Below are 10,389 nucleotides of genomic sequence, written 5' to 3' on the forward strand. Positions count from 1 at the left end.
GCAATACCTGCTAGATGAGAACTAGAGTTGATGTTATCTGTTGAAAGCATTGCTAGTAACTTGTCATATTGCTCTGGTGTTATAACATAAGGAGTCACCTTGTGCTTAGACTTGGTAAGGTACCCAATAATCTTAAAACATCGCTCCTTGAAATGACCATCACACCCACAATGATCCCAATGATATTTAGGCTTGTAGGTAGAAGAACTTGGACGATTTTCACCGCCTGGGTGGTTTCCACCAGTAACAATTCGATTAAGATTATAGTTATTCAATTTCGTTACAATATTGAGAACAGCAGCATCCGACACAGGAGTCGACAGAGAATGTATTTCTTATTTTTTTTCTTGTTGAACAAGAGATCTCATCTTTGTTGCACTTGGAAAGGGTTCCATCAACAAAATTTGGCTTTGAATTACTGCAAATTGGTCATAGAAACCTTGTAATAATTCCATCGCCCTATGTTGTTGTAGATGATCGGAAAAGGTCTTTCCACTCCCACAAGTACATGGTTGAAAGGCTTAGAGGGGAATTCAATTCATACTAAAGAGACTTGAGTTTCGTGAAATAAGTTGAAACTGACAGGTTTTCTTGTTTGAGCGAAGATATGGATTGCTTGAGTTGGTAAATTTTGGGGGCATTAGACTGCAAAAAATGTTCTAACAAATTAATCCATATAGTTCTCGCACTGTCAGCATATAAGATGCTACTTCGAATTTCATCAAAGACCGAGTTCATAATCCATGATCCGACCAGATCATTACACCTCTCCCATTGAGAAACGTCATTAGCTTTATCTTTATTAGGTAGTTGGATGGAGCCATCCATAAACCCTATTTTATTTTTGGCTCACAAAGCAATGGTGATTGCGCAAAGCCAAGATCCATAATTGTCACCTTTAGAGGAGGTAAAACCAACACTGGCATTGGATTATCAGAATGGTGAATAGAGAAGGGATCATTACCTAACATCTCTGACGAACTAGATTATCTCCATCTTTACCATCATTAGCCATTGCGATGAGTAAGAAAAGATGGTAATTAAGAGAAAAATAAAAAATCAAAATCAAAAGTTTAGACCAGTATCAAAACCTGCTCTGATACCATGATAAGAATAAAACAACGCCAGAAGTTGGTGTTCTATTTTCATAGAGAGACAAAATAATATTTTCATATATATAACTTATGTTACAATTGTATCGTCATATACAAGGAGAGCAAAACAATAGCCAAAGAAATATGAATCTAATTAGATATGCAAAGAAAACCAAAAGATAAGAAACTAATTAGATATACAAGGAAAGTTGACCACGTATAGCTGTTAATATGGTGGACTTCAATGGTTGTTGCAGTAGCTTTTGGAACACGATTTTTGCATCAAAAATTTAAGTGGTGCATATTCATCATGAAGATCAGAGGTGTGATAATGAAAGTGGTGCAGATTCATCATAAAGATCAGAGGTGCGATGATGAAAGTGAAAAAACACCGTGTATGTATCAAACTTATGTCATCACAGGAGACCCCTGTTGTTAGGTTTCTTTGTGAATAGAGAGAGAGTCCATAGCCAAAGGGGCAATAAGGCCACTAAAGTTTTGGTCTAATGAGAGAGAGTAAAGAGAGAAAATAAGCTACAAAAGAGGAGAGAGAAAGGGGACGGTAATATAATTTGATTCAAAAGTTAAATGGGTATTTTAGGTAAGCAGTTAAAATGAATAGTAAAACTCCATGTCCACATCAGCATTTAGGTCAACCTCATTTTATTGAAATTATAAGACTTTGACTTGACCATATAGTAAATATGAAACCATAAGTACATTTATATGTAAAAATCCCATAGAAATACAACCACAGTTGTGAGTGAGCATTTTGTATTAATTTATTTAAAAAAAAAAAAAATTAGGAGACGGGAGGCTATAACATGGGCACACGGCTTAGAAAGAAAGGCTTTACCAATTAGGGCATTGCTTAATGCCATATATATAATTATGTAGATTGGTGTCTATATATGTACTATGCATATGGATGCATACATGACTATTTATTGTGCATAGGAGTTCGGAATTTTAATTGTTCAATTGTACCGTAAAAATGCCATTCCACTAAATAATTGTTCTTTCCTCAAGTTTTTATTTTATTTATATATATATATATATATATATATATATATATATATATATATATATATATATTTTGTGCATATGAATTTGAGATTGATTCAATTGTACTTTCAGTTTTTTTTGTTTTTTTGGGAGGTTCTTAAAATAACTATTTTCAATTTGTCAATGATGTTCATAATTAAACAATTGATGATGTGACATGATACTATGACGTGGCATAAATGTTGGCACGTAGTCTGTTTTGGCGGCTAGGTAGGCTATTATTTGTTGACATAGCATTAATTAAGACAAAACACCCAAGCATGTAAAGGCGCATGAGAGCTATGCAAACTACTAGCGGCTCTTGAAAGTGCCTGACGGAGTGGGAAAATGTATACAAAACTTGGGAGCGTATTTTTGGCTATTTTCAGTGGCATCTTCACAGTCTAAGCATGAACTTTTAGCTGATATTACCTAAACAATGAAAGGATTTATCGAAGACTTATAAACAAATTGTAGTTCTCGATCGCTAAAAACTTAAAAGATTGGAAAAAAGAAAGGAAGGAGAGGGTTTTAAAATCACAACTCTGATACCATGTTAAAATATTGAGGGAGTAGAATTGTTATGTATTACGTTGAATTGAATGAATAATACAAATATACAATGGTCATTTATATAGAAGAGGATTTTGGGGTCAGTGAGTGGAGTATAAGTAATCCTATATATGGCAATTATGGGTAGGTTTGATGGCTATACACTGAAAATGTTGGAAGATTATTCTAGACTTGTCTATATTCATCTAGGACGACCAAGTGATACTTGGGAAGGTAGAAAGAATCTCATGATAATTGCTAGTACATGAAACATTTTGGTTCATATGAAATATTTTGGTTCATTATATGTATTAAATTCATATAGTAGAAGTATACATGGAGTAGTAGAAATAAATAAGTCCTGTAAGTGTATGATACACACAAACAATTGAGCAAAACAAGATACAAGAAATCAGTTCTATAAAAGTGATTCTTTTTGAATTGTGTGTTTACTAATTCAATTGAATATATGTGAGTGTATCCCATTTGTGTTCACTTGCCCACCAACTCCAACAAAGTGGTATCAGAGACTTGTTACAAGATCGGCAAAGAAAAATGGGTCTAACAACATGTTACAGCCCCAACTTCCCAAGTTTAGTTGGAATAATACAATCAGTGGAGTATATAAATGAAGGTATTGTATGGATCCCAAGGTTTATTGGAAATTGTTGAAAACGGTTTTGAAGAACAAGAAAATCAAGCGGGGCTGAGTCGAGCACAACTCAATGAGTTAAAGGAGAATCAAAAGAAGGATAGGAAGGTGTTGTTCTTCATTTATCAAGTGCGTGGAATACCTTACAAGCCACTTATAAGGGTGAAGATAAAGTTAAAGTGGTGAGATTGCAAACTTTTTAAACTGAATTCGATACGACTAAGATAAAAGATTCTGAAAGTGTAGAAAAATACTTTAATCGTATTCTTTTGATCACTATCCAATTGAAGGTGAATGAAGAAGATATTTAAATCAAAGAATTGTTAAAAAAATCCTCCGAAGTATGCTCAGAAAATTCGAACACATCTTTGTAGTAATTGAAGAGTCAAAAGATTTGTCGACTTTGTCAGTAAATAGCTTAATGGGATCATTCCAATCTAATGAGCTTTGATTAAAGAATTTTGATTCAACGCCTCTAGAACAAGCATTTCATGCTCAAACTTCTTTTTAGAAAAGGTTCAAGAGGAACAAGAAGTGATCAAGGTAGTCGAGGAAGAGGAAGAAATAGTAAAGGAAGAATTTTTTAGTATAAAGAAAATGCTAATTTTCTTCCTAATAAAGGAAGAGGAAGAGAAAGAGGAATGAATAAAGGTCGAGGCTAAGGCCGAGGCAAAGGACAAGGTAGAGGTTGCGGTGACTCATATCATCTCTAGTGTTTCAATTGTGGAAAATTGGGGCATTTTCAAGCAGTTTGCTGGTTCAAAAAGAATGATAATAAAGTAAGCAACAATTCGACATTCATACATAAGGATGAAGAAAAGGAAGAAGGAGTTTTCATATTGGCTTGCAATACGTACGAAGAAGTTTTAGAAAATATATGGTATATCGATAGTGGCAGCAGTAATCACGTTACTAGAGATAAAAATACCTTTGCAAATTTGGATGAATCTATGATCGGTTGGTCAATTAACATCAACCTTCGCAATAGCACGAATCATTGTAAAATAGGGCTATTGGTCGGGTAAGTCGAACCACAGGGACTGCGCTAGTCTAATACAACCTAAATGTCTAGAATCATTCTTAGAATGATGAAGGGTTTATAGAGGTTTTGTTGGATGTCACTTAAGCTAGGAAATTAAAAGTGCATAAAACAATAAATTGCAAGAATTCAAGGGAGTGAAGTACAAGTAAAGAAGGCTAGGGAAATGAATCCACCTCCATCCCTATACACATGCTAGGTTGAGATTAATTTAAGGGGAAAACAACATATATGATAGTCATGATACATAACAATACTAGGTTGCTATAATATCCTTAAGAAGTTCATTTAAATAGAAAGGCAAGAATAAACCATCAAAGGTTCACATGATCAACTACCTAAACTAAAATGTAGCTTAAAACATGCTTACTAAGCCAAGGATCATCAAGCCCTAATTTAAATGGTGAATGAACATAAAGCTAAGAATCAAGTATAGCCCATCAAAGGGAAACCCTAAGCCATGAACTATCTAGGTTCTCCAACTCCATGCCATTAAAACCATTCCATGATCTAACTTCCATTGTCACCATGGAAGTGCAAGCAATATGATTAAGAAAAGCAACCATCCAAGACAAGATGAATAACTCACAATAATCATTTAAAACATTCAACATTCATTACAACAAAAATGAGGCTCTTGATCATGGAAAGACTATCAAAAATACATTGTAATCCCCAAAAATAAACTATACTAACACATGCTTACAAGGGAGGGGTTTCATCACCTCCCTAGATGAGGTTTAGTTGCCCATTGGTGAGCTAGAAGAAGGAAGAAGCATCATCCTCATCTCCATTTTCGAGCTCCTACTATAGCACTCAAGAACACCCTTCTCCTTGCTCTCTTCTCCCTCCTCTATCTTGCTAAAGATAAAGCTTAATTATATATGTGGCCTTTGGGTAGCCTTTTATGCTCCAACAATACCCTCTCTCCTCCAAGGGACACCTCCAACCACTTCATAAAGAAGGAAGATGGCATTGAGGAAACCAATGTGCAAGTGGGCTGAAATGAGCCATTTCCGAAGGGCATTCTGCCTGATTTTCGAGCACACGCTTGGTGATCTCGAGCACTCTAACTTAGTGCAATGTGCAACATGCTCCTCTTGCTCAGCGCTGACCTATTTTGGGAAAACTGCTATAACTTTGTGCCCCGAACTCCTAAGGACGATCTGTTTGAAGATTTGGAGAGCTGATTCAGTGATCTAAAAACTTTATGTTTTGATGAAGACCCAATTCTCAAGTCTGGTTGGTCGAAAATGGGGAGAAATGCAGTACATCAGTGCTGCTAGGCAGTTCTGCGCACCTCTGTTGTGAAGATCATAACTCTCTGCTCCGAACTCCGAATAATGAACCACTTGAAGATTTGGAAAGCTGATTCAGAGCTCTAAATCTTTCATGTTATGAGGGAAGTTTAGTTCTCGAGTTTGGAAGGTCAAAATGGCAAGCAAAGTCCAGGCTCTACTGCTGCCAGAATTCAGCATTGGCACCTTTTGTTGCTCAAGATTCCACAAGGCCTTATTCTTGTTCCATTTTGGCCAATGAACCTGAAAATGCATAAAAACATAGAAATGAAGATAATCTACATAAATTAACATACAACGGACTTTACTAATGCAATTTAGGGCGCTTGAATATATAATATTCGGCGCTTATCACACCCCCAAACTTACATTTTGCTAGTCCCTTAGCAAAACTACAATGAATACTTCAATGAAAAGACAACCATGGGCATGCTACTACAAAAATATCATCCATGGTAAAATGAGATAGATACATAGCTCAAATACAACTTGAAACAGACAAAAACTGGAGATGGGGTCATTGGGAAAACTACCTTGCATATATGAAGCATTGATACAAAAATTGGCTAAATACATTTCCACATACATGCATCAACATCAAAGTCTATATAAATAACTCAATTATCATCTCTTGAATGGAAATCAACTCTAGCTTCAGTGAAAGTGAATTAGATTCTCAACATGCGGCTTTTACTTTCTTTTGCAATTCCAAAGCACAAGTTTTCAAATCATTGAATTCCCCTTTAAATGAGGTCCCTAAGGCATGATAAATTTTTTCAAGACAACTTTTGTTGCTTGTTGACAATTTATTGTAACTCATAAGCGAAACATAGATTGGTTGTGCAATGCTGAAGTCCCTTAAGCTTTCTAACCAACCTATGTAGCAAGCGTTAGGCCAACAACTCCCAAACCAGATGGCTTTAGGGTGTTAAGTGTAGAGACACTCCATAGGGCTTAATAGCTCAAGTTGGAAAGGCTACGAACTCCAACGAACCATGCTTATTACCAGTTTATTTTTTTTTTTTTTTGAATGACCGTGCAATGTTTAAGTCCTTTAAGCTTTCTAACCAACCCCTGTAGCAAGCGTTAGGCCAACAACTCCCAAACCAGATGGTTTTAGGGTGCTAAGTGTAGAGACACTCCTAGGGCTTAATAACTCGAGTTGGAAAGGCTACGAACGTCAACTGATCATTATTTTCTTTCTTTCTCAGTTTTTTATTTTATTTTATTTTATTTTATTTTTTTATTTTTTTATTTTTTTATTTTTTATTTTTTTTTTTAGATTCATGCCAAAAGTATTCATCCATTAGGTTCATCAAATCAGATTAACTAGGGCAAGGTAAAGGTCAATCAAGTTGCATGCCTCACAGTTAAGTTTCCAATGTGCATCTGTGCATTGTGAAGCTTATAAGAGTGTACATCCAGCAAGAATCTAATTGAAACATTTATACAGACTAGTTTGAATCTACATGATCCTTTCAACTCAAATTTTTCTTTATTTTCAAAAATTTCAATTGCTTCTATACACAAGGTATTAGACATATGTTTCATCTCCGACAAGTGTCAAGTTATACTATCATTGCTTAGCAAAAATTATGGAACCAAAAATATGCCAAGAATGCTTTGATGCACTCCCAAACTTCAACGACACAGTGTCCTCAATGTGGGACATGGATGCAAGTTAGAGACAAAAAAGACAAAGAGCATAAAAGGAACAACAATACCCAGGGGGAGGGAATGGCATTTTGAGACAAAAACCCCCAAACTTGAACTGGACTGCGCAACCTGGAAAGCAACATGAAGAACCAAAAGAAACAACCACAAACAGCATTAATAGCACAAGCATAAAGACAGAAAACGAATGTATCGAAAGTTAACAGAACATAAAGAAGTTGCATTGCAAAAAGAGTTTACATGATGACAAAAAGAGCTGTACAGGGATCATGTCGACCAGAGCAACTTATACATAGCAAATTCTTACAGTTTAAAAGGAAAACAAAATATACAAGAGAAATTGTTACAGATGAAACAAAAAGAGAAGGCCCACACTCGCAACAAGCTACTGGCCAGAAGGTAAACGGGCGAGGATGGAATGGAGGAGAGAGTGAGTCTTACGCCGTTCAGCGGAAGCCAAACGACGGTCCTCAGCAGTGACACGGCGGTCTTCAGCAGCAAGACGACGATCTTCTTCAGCACGTGAAGAAGACTCACACAGACCTGAGTGCACGCGGTCAAAGAATGCTCAAAACGATCTAGTCGCTCATGAATACCGGCAATGGAAGCCCGGATGAAAACCTGGTCGTGGGGAGAGTCGACCGAAGGTTCTACCCTCGCAGTGGCTGCGGCGGTGGAAACTGCCTCGGAAGGAGGAGGAGGTGGAGCGTGGATGAACAGGGGGGCAGGAGGCGGAGGGGCACTAGAATGGCTCAGAACATTGATCCACCGGCGTTGGGTAAAAATTTTAATTTTGTCGCCTTTTGGTTCATGGGGAGGAACAACGAAACCCTTGTGCTGAAGGAGCCGAGTGATGAAAAACGGCAAAGGCAATTTCCGATTTTCAACTCGCGAAGCCCGTGCATTATGAGCATCATGCCAAAACTTCATAAAGGTGGACCAAATGAGCTCTGGGATGGAGAACCATTGGCCTTGGTCCATGGCATATAAGGCTTGCAGAAAGAGGCCCCGACGGTCGGTGCTATGCACCAAAGGGCAAACATTGTGCTTGAAGACAGTGTCAATGAACCATAGGCGTTCCGGAAGATTGGTTTTGCGGATAAAAGACCGGGGCCGAGAAGGATCGTCAATAGTGCAAATGGCAGCGGCAATCTGCGCCACAGTTAATGTATCCGGCTCATCATATAAAGGGAGATTCTCACGATTGACAATGTCATCGGGGCACTCAATGGGGCAACCAGAAACCTGAATGATGTCGGTCATAGTGAAAGCATAGGCGGTGCCATCAATGGATGTAGTGAGAGAAATGGGTGGCTCTTCAGGACATTGGAGATTCTGGTAGAAGAGGCGCACTACACGGGGGTAGGCAACCCTGGCAAGGGGTGCGCAAATGTGTTGCAGACGCCGGTTAGTCAATTCGGTAACAGCCCATGAAGTTGTGGGTAGAATGTCAAAGGCATCCGTGAGCGGAAATGAGAGTTCATAGTTGAGTTGTTTGCGATCCCAAGGATCACGTGGTCGCTCACGAGGGACAGCACGGGCACCTGAAGAGGGTCGAGGAGGGCGAGAAGGACCGGCACGAGACATTTAGAGAGGTGGACTTGGTTGAGGAATTTCAGCAAACACCTGGCGTGCACCATAAAAAGGAGAAGGTGAAAATGAGTGGGGAGGAGGAGGAAACCCAAAATTTTTGACAAAGAAACAAGCTCTAGCATTGACAAAGCAACAACAAAGCACCAACAAAACCAAACTCCAACATTACTAGCCCATCCTCCGTGTAAAACACCATGAATGAACAAAGGAAAAGAAAAACTAAGGAAGAGGACACAAACCTGAATTGCAGGGTATCCGAGAGCAAGAAGGAAGGCAGGAAGAGGGAGGTGAGAGGATGGGGGGTGAGGTATTGAGGTGAGTTGGTTATGCATGTGGAGGCTGAAGGTTGTGGGTGGAGGAGTGCCGAGAGGGTGATGGGTGTTGGATGTTCATGCATACAAGGTGTTGTGCATGCTGGGGGTTGTGAACTTGGTTGTGAGTGGGAGAGAGAGAAAAGTTGGTGTGGTGTGTGAGAGGGTCGAGCAGGAGGGTGGGGAAGGTAGAGAGAGAGAGAGGTGAAAAGTGGTTGCAATGAGGGTGGTGAAGTTGCAGCCAAGAGAGGGTGAGGAGAGTGAGGTGGTGGTAGCTTCGGGGTTTAAAAGAGAGAGAGTGAGAGCTTGGTTCGAGCACTCGAAGTCCCACTTCGAGTGCTCGAAATTTGGGTAGAGAGTTGGGTGATGGGCTAGGGTGTGGGCATGAGGAGTTCGAGCACTCGAAGCTTGGTCTTCGAGTGCTCGAAATTTGAGCAGTGGGTGGAGGGGTGGTGAGGGTTGGTAGGAGGGTGGTGAGCTGGGTGGTGAGGTTGGTTGTGAGGGTTGGTAAGGGAGTTGGGTTTGGCATGCATGCATGGGCGTGCATGCATGCATGCAGGAGGGTTGATGGAGTGGGAGGGGTGATGAGGTGAGAGGTTTGGCATGCATGCATGGGCGTGCATGCATGCATGCAGGGTGGTGATGGTGTTGGAGGGGTGATGAGGGGTCGTGTATGGAAGAGAGAGAAACCGAGAGTTGGGGTTGCATGGAGTGGGTTGGGTGGTCTGTTGTTGAGGTTGCCGAGAGATAGGGTTGGTTAGTTTGTGGGTGATGGCCGAGAGTGGGGAAGGTTGGATTGAGAGGGTTGGTAGGAGGGTGGTGAGCTGGGTGGTGAGGGAGTTGGGTTTGGCATGCATGCATGGGTGTGCATGCATGCATGCAGGAGGGTTAATGGAGTGGGTTGGGTGGTCTGTGGTTGAGGTTGCCGAGAGATAGGGAAGGTTGGATTGAGAGGGGTGGTAGGAGGGTGGTGAGGGAGTTGGGTTTGGCATGCATGCATGGGCGTGCATGCATGCATGCAGGAGGGTTGATGAAGTGGGAGGGGTGATGAGAAGGTTGGAGGTTGGTGGATGCATGGGTAGGCATGTGGATGGGGAGTTGGCTGCGAGAATGGGAGTTGGAGCACTCGAAA

Source organism: Cornus florida, unplaced genomic scaffold, assembly GCF_030987335.1.
Source record: "Cornus florida cultivar Cherokee Brave unplaced genomic scaffold, ASM3098733v1 CherokeeBrave_3.0.0_Hap2_Chr01, whole genome shotgun sequence".
Lineage (NCBI taxonomy): Eukaryota > Viridiplantae > Streptophyta > Magnoliopsida > Cornales > Cornaceae > Cornus > Cornus florida.